Source organism: Ochlerotatus camptorhynchus, unplaced genomic scaffold (assembly GCF_037179485.1).
Source record: "Ochlerotatus camptorhynchus isolate MF236.1 unplaced genomic scaffold, CSIRO-AGI_Acam_v1.1 ptg000221l, whole genome shotgun sequence".
Classification (NCBI taxonomy): domain Eukaryota; kingdom Metazoa; phylum Arthropoda; class Insecta; order Diptera; family Culicidae; genus Ochlerotatus; species Ochlerotatus camptorhynchus.
The window spans coordinates 62,247-74,988 of record NW_027040711.1 but is presented as its reverse complement, the minus strand read 5'-3'; positions in this window follow the sequence as shown (position 1 = coordinate 74,988).

Genomic DNA, 12,742 nt, shown 5'->3' with positions numbered 1-12,742 from the left:
AAAATGGCCAACTAATTAGCACATTTTTAATACGAAATTTCAAACTCTATTATTTCGGAAATTTTTGACCATATCGTGAATAACTTTCTTAAGCACGCCGTCGTTTATTGACAATATGCTTGAAAATTTTAAAACTATAACTGTGGCCCCCGCGCCCCTTGTAAATCCTGGTCTGGCATATTAAATCATCGCTTCGTAGTGACGTGTAGCTTCCACTCAACCTACGTGTGTGTAATATTTCCACGGAAAAGCTCCTCTATTAAATTGCAAAACAACCTGTAATAACACTTAATGCTCGCGTTTTAAATTATGTTAATTAAGCCTTCTTTCGGTATGCGGCATTTGACGAACATGAAAGAAAAACATTTACACATACTCTTACCCTCCGTGAACGTCTGTGAGGAACTTACAAGTCGCACTTGTAGCTCTAAGGAGCCAGCTGGACATGATTTATGTGAAGTGAGTTAATTGCAATGTTATGCACAGAAAACGACGGTTATAATATATGAACATAGTATTAAAGCATCTAAAATTGTTGCAGTGTGCCACCTTGCACTGGATTACTTACTGGAATAAGGTAAATAATGTAATTATTAAGAGAAGAATTGTACTTGTCTAGCTTCAGCACTGTTTGAATATGTTTACTCGAAAATATCGCTCGATCTGGATTTGTTATGTTGCAATAAGTTTTGCTGTACCAATTCAGAGAAAATTGGGTTAAGACGGATACCATAAGGATTCTTATTGTTTTACCGTCAATATATACAGCATTTTTACTAATAATATCAGTATTCTGAAATTGGTGCTTAAGGAAACTTCATGTACGAATTTATTTTAAATAATAACAATCAACACTTTTTCTACATCTCACTGCGTCCTAGCAAGAAGTACGGTCGACTTGTTTCGCGCTCCGTTAATTTAGAAGTTTTCTCGCTATTATCTGACGTAAATAATCAGTTTTTTCTCGCTTAGTGATTCCTGGCATAATTCCCGATAAATTTATCAAAAAGTGAGTTTTTTTCTGAGAAGAAAGTGTGTTTTCGGCATCATCGGAAGGAAAATTGTTTTTGCGATTGCCAATTCGCCAACCATTTTGCGCACCATCGGTGCGTGGTCACGCATACCTGTGCACACGGATCATCGTCATCGAGTGTCAGCATCTGCCTCCACATTCAAACCGCTCATCCATCTCGTGTGTTCAGCTGAGTGCCGAGCTTCATACAAGCACACACCAACGAAGACCGCCCGCACACGCGGATCGAAGATCATCAAAGCTGCGCGTCGCTCCGCTGCTGCTGTGTAAACGCTCGGTGGTAGTAGTATAGGATTATCAGATAATTTTTTGTTCTTGTTTCTTTCTTTCTCCCATTAGTTAAATTTTAAGTTTGTGTTTCTGTGTTTGTATTTTTTTTTTCTCGTGTATTGTGTCCGAGTAATTTTGATTATCGTTGCAGTGGTAGAGCGTTTTTCCCTCCCACTAGTACGGCAAAATGGACATTTTGTCAGAAGACGAAATGGACGTTTTGTCGGAAGATGACACCACTTTGCCACGCGATAGCAAGAAGGGTCGAAAACGTCTGTCATCCCAGAAATCAGATGATGCCATCCCTGCTTCGTCATCTCAGTCTGGTAATGGACAGGGACAGATAAGCCCCCGATCGCGAGCCTACCCAGAAGACTCGACTGGCCCATGGGTTGTTTACTTTCAGCCCAAAAAGAAACCTTTGAATGTAATGCAAATTACTAATGATCTGACGAAGCGGTTCTCGGCCGTGACCGAAATCTCGAAGGTGAGGTACAATAAACTTCGTGTTGTCGTCTCTAACCTGAAACAAGCTAACGAGATTGCTGCCTCCCAGCTCTTTACACTCGAGTATAGAGTGTACATCCCAGCTCGTAATGTGGAGATCGAAGGTGTGGTGACCGAAGCGAGTCTGACCCCCGAGATCTTGGCGAAGCAAGCGGTTGGCCGTTTCAAGAACCCCTTGCTTCCCACGGTTGAGATACTGGAAGTCCAGAAGCTGAACTCAGTATCTTTCAGCGAGGGTAAAAAGAGCTTTACCCCCACAGACTCGTTTCGGGTGACCTTTTCTGGTTCAGCCCTTCCTCACTACATCGAGTTGGGAAAACTTCGGCTACCTGTGCGTTTGTTTGTTCCTCGGGTCATGAACTGCCAAAATTGCAAACAGTTGGGACATACGGCCTCTCACTGTGGCAGCAAGGCACGCTGTTCCAAATGCGGGGAGAAGCACGAGGATGGCGCCTGCACAGTCACTGCACCAAAATGCGTGTACTGTAAGGGAACTCCTCATGGTCTCTCATCGTGCCCGGCGTACAAACAACGCGGGGAGAAACTAGAACGCTCTCTTAAGGAGCGTTCCAGGCAGTCTTTTGCAGCAATGCTAAAAACAGCCACACCATCAACCAACGACAAAAATCCCTTTGCTGTTTTGTCTGATGACGAGTCTGACTCTGACTTGGCTGAGGAGGGAGTTTCTTTCAGTTTTCCGGAAGGTTCTGCACGGAAACGAAAACGCATCCGTTCGCGGAAAGTTGCAGATAAGGAACCCCAAATCAGTTTGCCCAAATCAAGGAGTGATGGAAAAAAGGAAGTTTCAACTCCTCCTGGTTTCCGCAGAACTGACTATAACCAGAACTTTCCATCTCTCCCGGGGACATCAAAAACCCCTGATGGCCCATTTTTAAGAACAGAAGCCCCTTCTTCATCCGGGTTGTTCTCATTTGATATAATTGTGGACGATATTCTTAAGTACCTCAATATTTCTGATCCTCTCAAAAGCATTGTTCTGGCAATGCTTCCTTCTGTGAAGACCCTCTTGAAGCAATTGACATTGCAGCAATCATTTCCTTCGATGGATAATTTTCCAAACGAGGTCGGGGATTTGATCACTGTTCTACAGTGGAATTGTCGAAGTCTCATTCCTAAATTAGATTCTTTTAAGTTTTTAATTCACAATAATGATTGTGATGCATTTGCTCTTTGTGAAACTTGGCTCTCTTCAGATATAGATCTTCCTTTTTATGATTTTAACATTATTCGACTGGATCGTGAGGATTCGCGTGGAGGAGGGGTACTTTTGGGGATCAAAAAGTGCCATTCCTTCTATAGAGTGAATCTTCCACAATTTCCAGGTATTGAAGTTGTTGCATGTCAGGCTATTATTAAAGGTAAGAGCCTTTGTATTGCTTCTGTTTATATTCCTCCTAGAGCCGTTGTTAATCGCAAACAACTTTCAGATATCTGTTCGGTACTTCCTGCTCCACGGTTGATTATGGGAGATTTGAATTCCCACGGTACAGGGTGGGGGGAACTGTATGATGACAACCGTTCTACTTTGATATATGACCTCTGCGACAGCTTTAATATGACAATTCTTAACAATGGAGAAGTAACACGTTTGGCTGGCCCATCCTCGAATGGAAGTAGATTAGACCTCACACTTTGCTCTAACTCATTATCGTTGGATTGCACGTGGAATGTGATCCAAGATCCCCACGGTAGTGATCACTTGCCGATCAAAGTTTCAGTTGCCAGTGGGTTCAATCCGTCGGAACCCGTTAACGTCGCGTACGATCTTACCCGTAATATCGATTGGACAAAGTTCAAGAATGTGATAGAAGATGCCCTAACGTCGGTAGAAGGGCTTCCACCGTTGGAGGAATATAACTTCCTCTCCAATCTGATCTTGGACAGCGCGCTCCAAGCTCAAACTCGGCCGGTTCCAGGAACGTCTTTCCGTAGGAAACCTCCTTCCCCTTGGTGGGACCAGCAATGCACTGAGGTTTATCGTAAAAAGTCCGACGCGTTTAAGCTTTTCCGGAAACGTGGAACACCCGTACATTTCGAAGCGTACTCGGCTCTTGAACGCGAACTCAAGAGCCTCATCAAAGCCAAGAAACGCGGATACTGGCGGCAATTCGTGGACGGATTATCGCGCGAAACGTCGATGAATACGCTTTGGAATGCGGCGCGAAGGATGCGTAACCGTTCTTCAAACAACGAGAGCGAGGAGTACTCCGATAGTTGGATTCTCAAGTTCGCGCGAAAAGTATGTCCTGATTCTGTGCCGGCACAGATGATTCCTCGCGAAACGACGAATTCGGTAGACGAGATCAGCCAGCCTTTTTCAATGCTGGAGCTCTCACTCGCGCTCCTTTCGTGTGGCAATTTGGCTCCGGGGGCTGATAGAATCAAGTTCAACTTGTTGAAGAACCTCCCAGACGTCGCTAAGAGGCGCATGTTGAACTTGTTTGGTCAGTTCCTGGAGCTTAATATTGTTCCGGATGATTGGAGGCGGGTGAGAGTTATAGCCATTAAAAAGCCTGGAAAACCCGCGTCAGATCACAATTCGTATCGTCCCATTGCGATGTTATCGTGTATTCGAAAATTGTTGGAGAAAATGATCCTTTTTCGCCTGGACAAATGGGTTGAGTTGAACCACCTACTCTCAGATACTCAATTTGGTTTCCGTAGGGGCAAGGGAACGAACGACTGTCTCGCGTTGCTTTCCACTGAAATTCAGTTGGCTTTTGCTAATAAAGAGCAAATGGCTTCTGTCTTCTTGGATATTAAGGGGGCTTTTGATTCAGTATCGGTTGAAGTCCTTTCAGACAAACTCCACGCTTGTGGCCTTTCTCCATTAATTAATAACTTTTTGTACAATTTGCTGTCAGAGAAACATATGAGCTTTTCTCATGGAAACTCTACAGCTTCACGATTTATTTACATGGGTCTCCCCCAGGGCTCATGTTTAAGCCCCCTTCTGTATAATTTCTACGTCAGAGAAATTGACAATTGTCTAAGGGACAACTGCACGTTGAGACAACTTGCAGATGACGGAGTAGTGTCTATGACAGGACCCAGAGAGGCCGACCTGCAAGGACCCTTACAGGATACCTTAGACAATTTGTCTACTTGGGCTATCCAGCTAGGTATCGAATTCTCCACGGAGAAAACTGAGTTGGTCGTTTTTTCTAGGAAGCATAGCCCAGCACAACCAAAGCTTCAACTTTTGGGTAAACCGATCACTCATTCTATGTCCTTCAAATATCTTGGGGTCTGGTTCGATTCAAAATGCACCTGGAGATCCCACATTGAGTATCTGAAGCGGAAATGCCAACAAAGGATCAATTTTCTCCGAACAATTACCGGAACGTGGTGGGGAGCCCATCCGCAAGATCTTCTAACGTTGTACCGGACAACGATTTTATCGGTTTTAGAGTACGGTAGTTTTTGCTTCCAGTCGGCGGCTAAAACGCACATCATCAAACTGGAACGGATCCAGTATCGCTGTCTTCGTATCGCGTTAGGATGCATGCACTCGACTCATACGATGAGTCTCGAAGTGTTAGCGGGCATGTTGCCACTCTCTGATCGGTTTTCGGAATTATCCCTAAGGCTCCTCACCCGTTGTGAAATTATGAACCCACTGGTGATTGCAAACTTTGAGAAGCTTCTTGAGCTAAACCCTCAAACTCGTTTTATGTCATTGTACTACGTGTACATAACACAGGATGTCAGCCCTTCGCAGCATAATCCCTATCGTGTTTGCTTCTCCGACTTCGACAGTTCTGTTCATTTTGATTTATCAATGACACAAGAGATTCGCGGAATCCCAGAGCATCATCGTTCCATGATTGCTCCGTCAATTTTCGCTGCAAAGTTTGGCCAAGTTGATTCCGCAAGATCGTTCTTCACAGATGGATCACTAATAGAGGCGTCCGCTGGTTTTGGTATTTATAACGAATTTCATAGCGCCTCTCGAATGCTTCAAGCTCCTTGTTCCGTATATGTTGCTGAGCTGGCGGCAATACATTGTACGCTAGAAACGATCGCCTCACTTGCACCAGATCATTATTTTATTTTTACGGATAGTCTCAGTTCTGTCGAGGCTATTCGCTCCATGAGGCCGGTAAAGCACTCCTCGTATTTTCTCATGAAAATACGAGAGCTTCTAAGTGCTTTATCTTTAAGATCTTTTGTCATCACCTTTGCATGGGTCCCATCTCATTGCTCGATTCCGGGCAATGAGAAGGCGGACTCGCTTGCAAAGGTGGGCGCTATGGAAGGCGATATTTACGATCGACAAATCGCCTACGACGAATTTTTCTTCATTTATCGTCAACAGTCCCTCGCCAGCTGGCAAAATAAATGGTGTGAAGGGAGTTTGGGACGATGGTTATATTCAATCATCCCTAAGGTGTCGAAGAGTTCTTGGTTCAAGGGGTTGGATGTGGGTCGAGACTTCATTCGTATGATGTCTCGCCTCATGTCCAATCACTACTCGTCAAACGCTCACTTGTTCCGTGTTGGGCTGGGGGACAGCAATCTCTGTGAATGTGGACAAGGTTACCAGGACGCAGATCACATTATTTGGTCATGTGCTGAGCACCGTGGAGTCAGATCCGAGTTGTACGATTCCCTTCGGGCTCGAGGTAGACAACCTAATGTTCCAGTTCGGGATATTTTGGCTAGACGCGATCTGGAGTTTATGCAACTCATATATGTTTTCTTGAAGAATATTAACCATAGATTGTAAGTTTGATTAACCTTGTGTTTAGTTTGTGTTTTGTATGTGTGTGTGTATTTTGTTTTTTGTAGATTTGTTTCTGTAATAATTGTATAATTACAGAGTTGATATAACGTCGATAGGATTAAGTATTTGTTTTAGAAATAGTGAAATTTTTGAATCATAAATCATATTCCAAATCTCCTTTTCCCTCTCCCGATCCAAACAATTGTCATCCACTAACCTCGAGAAGACCGCGAGTAATCGGTTCCAATCCTTTAATTTTAGATTTAAGACATTTATAATGTATAAAGAAAATGATAACTTGGCTCTGTAAAGTTTATTCGAATGAGCCTGTACAAATAAAGTAATTAACAAAAAAAAAAAAAAACAGTTTTTCTTAATTAAAAATAGTCGAATAATTCATAATTGGTTTTAGGTGCAGGTAAAACGGACAATTATTAAAATCGAAACTTAAGACCGCATTGGTCACGTCCGCATATATCGTACACTGTTTACGAAAATGCCTCTATTTGCAAACGTGAAAACAAAACTTAATTATTTATTTCAAAATACAATCTAGAAGTGAACTAGGATCAGAATAGTTAACAACGTTTTACTGTTTTGTTGCTTTACATCGTTAGGAATTGCACACCGAAATTTACATCACTTTGCTAGAGGAATTGCTTTTTGATTTTGATTATGTTTTTTTTTTTCATTTGACGGGTCCCGTGATAAATGGGATATTCAGGAATGCATTAAATATCGTAAATAAAGAGTGGATATAACAAAAAATCTATTATTCCATGGTTAAGCCGCCAAACAATCAACTGTCCGCCTTATCACCACGGTGTATCTCACCCTGAATACCTCTTCTGTGATTTTTCACATAAATTTCAAGCAACCCTGCTCGATGGTTTAAATGGTTGGTATGATTAAAAATTCACCTCTGTTTTTCTGCCTTTGTTTGTGTTCTAACAAGTTTCAGTACAATGAATGACTTAAAGTTACTGCTGAAAATAGTTTCTATAAGCTTGGAATCCAATTAACTTATTCTCATTGGTTTTATCAGCACTCACTACCAACGGGCGAGCAGTCTTCGATCTGACGGACACTAGCGTGTTCAGCGTGCAAGTTGGAACGGGGACAAGGGGTGGCAATCTCGTTCTAGATTAATCTTACACACTTAGAAATTATCGCCGACTTCGGTAATTTTTACCGAAATCTGAGCAGCTGAACTTTTCGGTAAAATTTATGCAATTCAATTCAATTGATTTTCAGCTACTTTGAAACTAAATCTCCACTAAAATGACAAGATTTGATCATTTAGACAAGGTTGAACATGTTTTGATATTATTTTCAAATTCAATGAAGGTCAAAGTTTTACCGAACGTTCAGCTGTTCTGATTTCGGTAAAATTTACCGAACACGGAAACAAAATCTTAGTGTGTAGGCTAGAAAACCCCATCCGATAAAGAAGAGTTGCGAAAAGACTAGAACTGTCCAATTGGTTTTGATGGAATCACTAATACGTTGATTTTTTTTTTCAACTCCGTGATCTAGACATTCAATTCCGTAACTTTCACATTTTTCAAGACCAGCATCTGATTTCCGGTCATGAATTTCATCGTAGAGTACCGAATTTCTACATATGCCTACTGGGACAAAATGTCTTTCTCTTCGATGAAATTTATGCTCGGAATTCAGCTGCAGATTATAAAATTTACCTGTGATTTCGAAATAGTCATATACAATTCCATCGCAAATTTTCTGTGGTTTCGAATAAAATCTTGTTCCAAAATCCTAGAGCATGAACATTTTCCTTTGCAAAACATTCAAGATCGTGAAGTAAGAAATTCACGATCATGAATGTTTTGCAAAGGAAAATTTTCATGCTCTAGAATTTTGATAAACCTCGTGTCGCAGAATCTTGAATTCTTTTCTTAGTCCATTGAATTGTATTGCATTTTCCGGACTTGTAACCTGCAACTAAAAAATTTCCAAGACCATATTTTAGAAAAACAAATCTATGTCCAAGTTCATTAAAAGCTATTTACGTTGCAGATTTTTTTTTCGACTGTGAACTTATATTCTATATGTTCAAAATATGAAAATTATTCCAAGCCGCACATTTTTCTCAAGTTGTTTGTCTTAGAGATCTAGAATTTTGAAGTCCCAGTCCCAGCAAAATCTCTCAAATCCTTCCCGGATTATTACAATTTTTTGCGAGATCGGATTTTAATGCCACGATCTTTTCATCTTGGAAATCTTTCCTCGTTCCAGAATAATGAGATTTTTTTCTCAGACAGCTATTTAGATAAGTTGTATAGGTCCCAGTTATGAAAACTTGAGATGTTGCAAAGTTGTTCTATATCCGAGATCTTTAAAATTGATTGCCTAAAAAACGTTTAAAAAATATTTAATTCCGGGACTTTGAACATTTTTATCTGTGCCTCAAGTTTTCGTTCTAATCACCAATTTGCGATCTACATCTAAAATCATCTTAGTAAATTGTTTGTTGTCATATATCGAGTCGGAAAAATGAGTAATGAACAATGCACTTGCTTGTAGAATTGATAAAAAATTTATTTGATTATCTAACAACAATTATACAAATAATAAATTTCCGTGATCAATTTTGTGGGATGCTTAATACATTAACTTTTCATAAAATCATAATTTGAAAACGGTCCGTTTAATCAAAATTACGTCTGATAAGAAGTTATAGATAATAGCGTCGCAGGTAATAAATAGTAGAGTCTCTCCGCTAAAAACACACACTGAATGAAAAATCACTGCAAAAAAAGTTTTAAGAAGATGTTTAAAAGATAAACTGTTAATTTTCTCAAAAGAGTTTACTGCTTCTCGTTAGATATGTTACCGTAGATCTTTTTTTAAACTCTTTATTTGTTTTAGATTCAAAATAAGTTACATTTAATTTTAACCTAGGTGCTCCAGTTGCCAGCCTTAATTGTTATGATATAAATCTATGTGTTTTTACATTGTTCCTGCCTTGGAAATTCAGTATTTTAAACAGGTTTTTAAAACCTGCATGTCAGTATAACAATTCAAATCTCTAAACTAAAACCTAAAACTAAATCTTATCTAGTTATAAAGGGAATTAATCGTTGCAATTGAGGATTGCAACGATTTTTGCCTGAAAATATTAATTATTTTGTTGGTCATTTGTTCTAAAGTCTCAACATTGGAAATTCTATGTACTTCGGTAGTACTGTACCAGGGAGGCAACATCAAAATCATCTTCCGAACTTTGGTCTGAATCCTTTGAAGTTTTTTTTTTTTTTTTTTAATCTTTATTATAGAGATTTTTAGCCTGGGGCTAGTTCATCTCTTAATCCTTTGAAGTGCTTTTTTCCTGGTAGTGCAATAACTAGTCCATATTGGCACAGCGTAAAGCATGGCCGGTCTAAAAACTTGTTTAAATATTAGAAGTTTATTCGTCAGGCAAAGTTTGGATTTCCTGTTTATAAGAGGATACAAACATTTTATATATTTGTTACATTTGGCTTGAATGCCCTCAATGTGATCTTTAAAAGTTAATTTTTGGTCAAGTATTAGTCCAAGATATTTCACTTGGTTTGACCAGGAAATTGGAACTCCGTGCATAGTGACTATGTGACTACTACTAGGTTTCAAAAACAAAGCTCTAGGCTTATGTGGAAATATTATAAGTTGAGTTTTGGAAGCGTTGGGAGAAATCTTCCATTTTTGTAAATAAGAAGAGAAAATATCTAAACTTTTCTGCAGTCTGCTGCAAATAACACGAAGACCTCTTCCTTCAGCGGAAATGCCTGTGTCACCAGCGAACAAAGATGTGTGGCAACCCTGAGGCAAATCAGGGAGGTCCGAAGTGAAAATGTTATACAATATAGGCCCAAGAATGCTACCCTGAGGAACTCCTGCTCTAACAGGTAGTCGATTAGATTTGGAATTTTGATAATTTACCTGCAGAGTTCTGTCAGTTAAATAATTTTGAACTAATTTCATAATGTAAAGTGGAAAATTAAACTTTTTCAATTTAGCAATCAAACCTTCATGCCAAACACTGTCGAATGCTTTTTCTATGTCTAGAAGAGCAACTCCAGTTGAGTGGCCTTCAGATTTGTTTGAACGAATCAAATTGGTAACTCTCAAGAGTTGATGAGTAGTTGAATGCCCATGGCGAAATCCAAACTGCTCATCTGCAAAAATTGAGTTCGTATTGATGTGAAGCATCATTCTATTCAAAATTATTTTTTCAAAAAGTTTACTTATTGAAGAAAGCAAACTTATTGGGCGGTAGCTAGAAGCTTCAGCTGGATTTTTATCCGGCTTCAAAATTGGAACAACTTTTGCATTTTTCCATTTATCAGGAAAGTATGCCAAATGGAAACATCTGTTAAATAATTTTACCAGGAAAGACAAGGTACTCTCTGGGAGTTTTTTGATGAGGATATAGAAAATTCCATCATCACCTGGAGCTTTCATATTTTGAAATTTTTTAGTTATAGACCTTACTTCGTCCAAATCAGTCCCCCAGGAATCATCAAAAATATTTTCCCGAGAGAAAATATTCCGAAAATCCCGAGCAACCTGATTCTCAATAGGACTAGTAAGACCCAAACTGAAATTATGGGAACTCTCGAATTGCTTAGCAAGTTTCTGAGCTTTTTCCAAATTTGTGATCAAAATTTTACCACCTTCTTTAAGCGCTGGAATAGGCTTTTGAGGTTTTTTCAAAATTTTTGTGAGTTTCCAAAAGGGTTTGGAACTCGGGTCTAATTTAGAAACATTATTTTCAAAACTTTTGTTCCTCAGGGCAGAGAATCGCTTTTTAATTTGTTTTTGCAAATCCCGCCAGATAACTTTCATGGCAGTATCGCGTGTTCTTTGATATTGTCTCCTACGGACATTTTTGAGACGGATCAATAGCTGAAGATCGTCGTGTATTATAATTGAATCGAATTTAACCTCGCATTTTGGTACTGAGGCAGCTCTTGCTTCAACTATAGAAGTAGTCAGAGATTCAAGAGCATAATTAATTTCATCTTTGGTTTGCAAAGGAATGTTTGGATCGAAGTTATATTCCATAAATGTTCGATATTGCTCCCAATCAGCTCTATGGTAATTGAAAGTAGAGCTGTTGGGATTACAAATTATTTCTTGGGATATTTCAAAAGTTACTGGAAGGTGATCAGAACCGAAGTCAGCATGGGTAACCAATTGGCTACAAAGTTGACATGAATCAGTTAAGACCAAATCAATAGTTGAGGGATTTCTTGCAGAAGAAAAGCATGTTGGACTGTTTGGATATTGAATAGTGTAATAACCTGCAGAACAATCATCAAACAGAATATTACCATTGGAATTGCTTTGAGCATTATTCCATGAGCGGTGTTTTGCATTAAAATCACCAATAATGAAGAATTTAGACCTATGACGGGTAAGTTTCTGGAGGTCACCCTTGAGAAAATTCTTTTGCTGGTCTACGCATTGGAATGGCAAATAGGCAGCTATAAACGTAAGTTGTCCAAATTTTGTTTCAACAGAAACTCCCAAAGTTTCAAAAACTTTGGTTTCAAATGAAGAAAGTATTTTATGTTTGATTCGTCTATGAATAATGATGGCAACGCCACCACAGGGTCCATCAAGAAGATCATTTCTATAAATTAAGTAATTTGAGTCCTTCTTAACCTTATGGCCAGGTTTAAGGAACGTTTCAGTTATAACGGCAATATGCACGTTATGAACTCTCAAAAAGTTAAATAGCTCGTCTTCATTATCTTTAAGAGATCGAGCATTCCAATTTAAAATGTTTAATGCTTTAAAATCCATTACTGAATTTTAAAGTCATGACAATATTATTTGCAAATTTTACTCCAGTTTGAATAGCATCAAACATGGAGTTAGATTTAAGCATATCAGAAATCATGTCAATTAATGAATTCTGTAAAAATTCCATTTTGGGGGCAGTAATGCTTCCTAAGTCAAAATTGTCAAAATTTCCGTTAGAACGTTGGTTAGTATTTTGATTTCTACCCGTTGCAATAGCAGCATAGTTAGCTCCATTAACTCGCTGAACATTGTTAGCAGCGAGGGGAGTAGGTACAGATGAAACATTTGAATCAGAGGTGATATTTGTACCTACGGGTACGAATTTAGAATTTGTTCCTCGCTGACCGTTGTTAACAGCAGAGGAATTTGTACCTGTT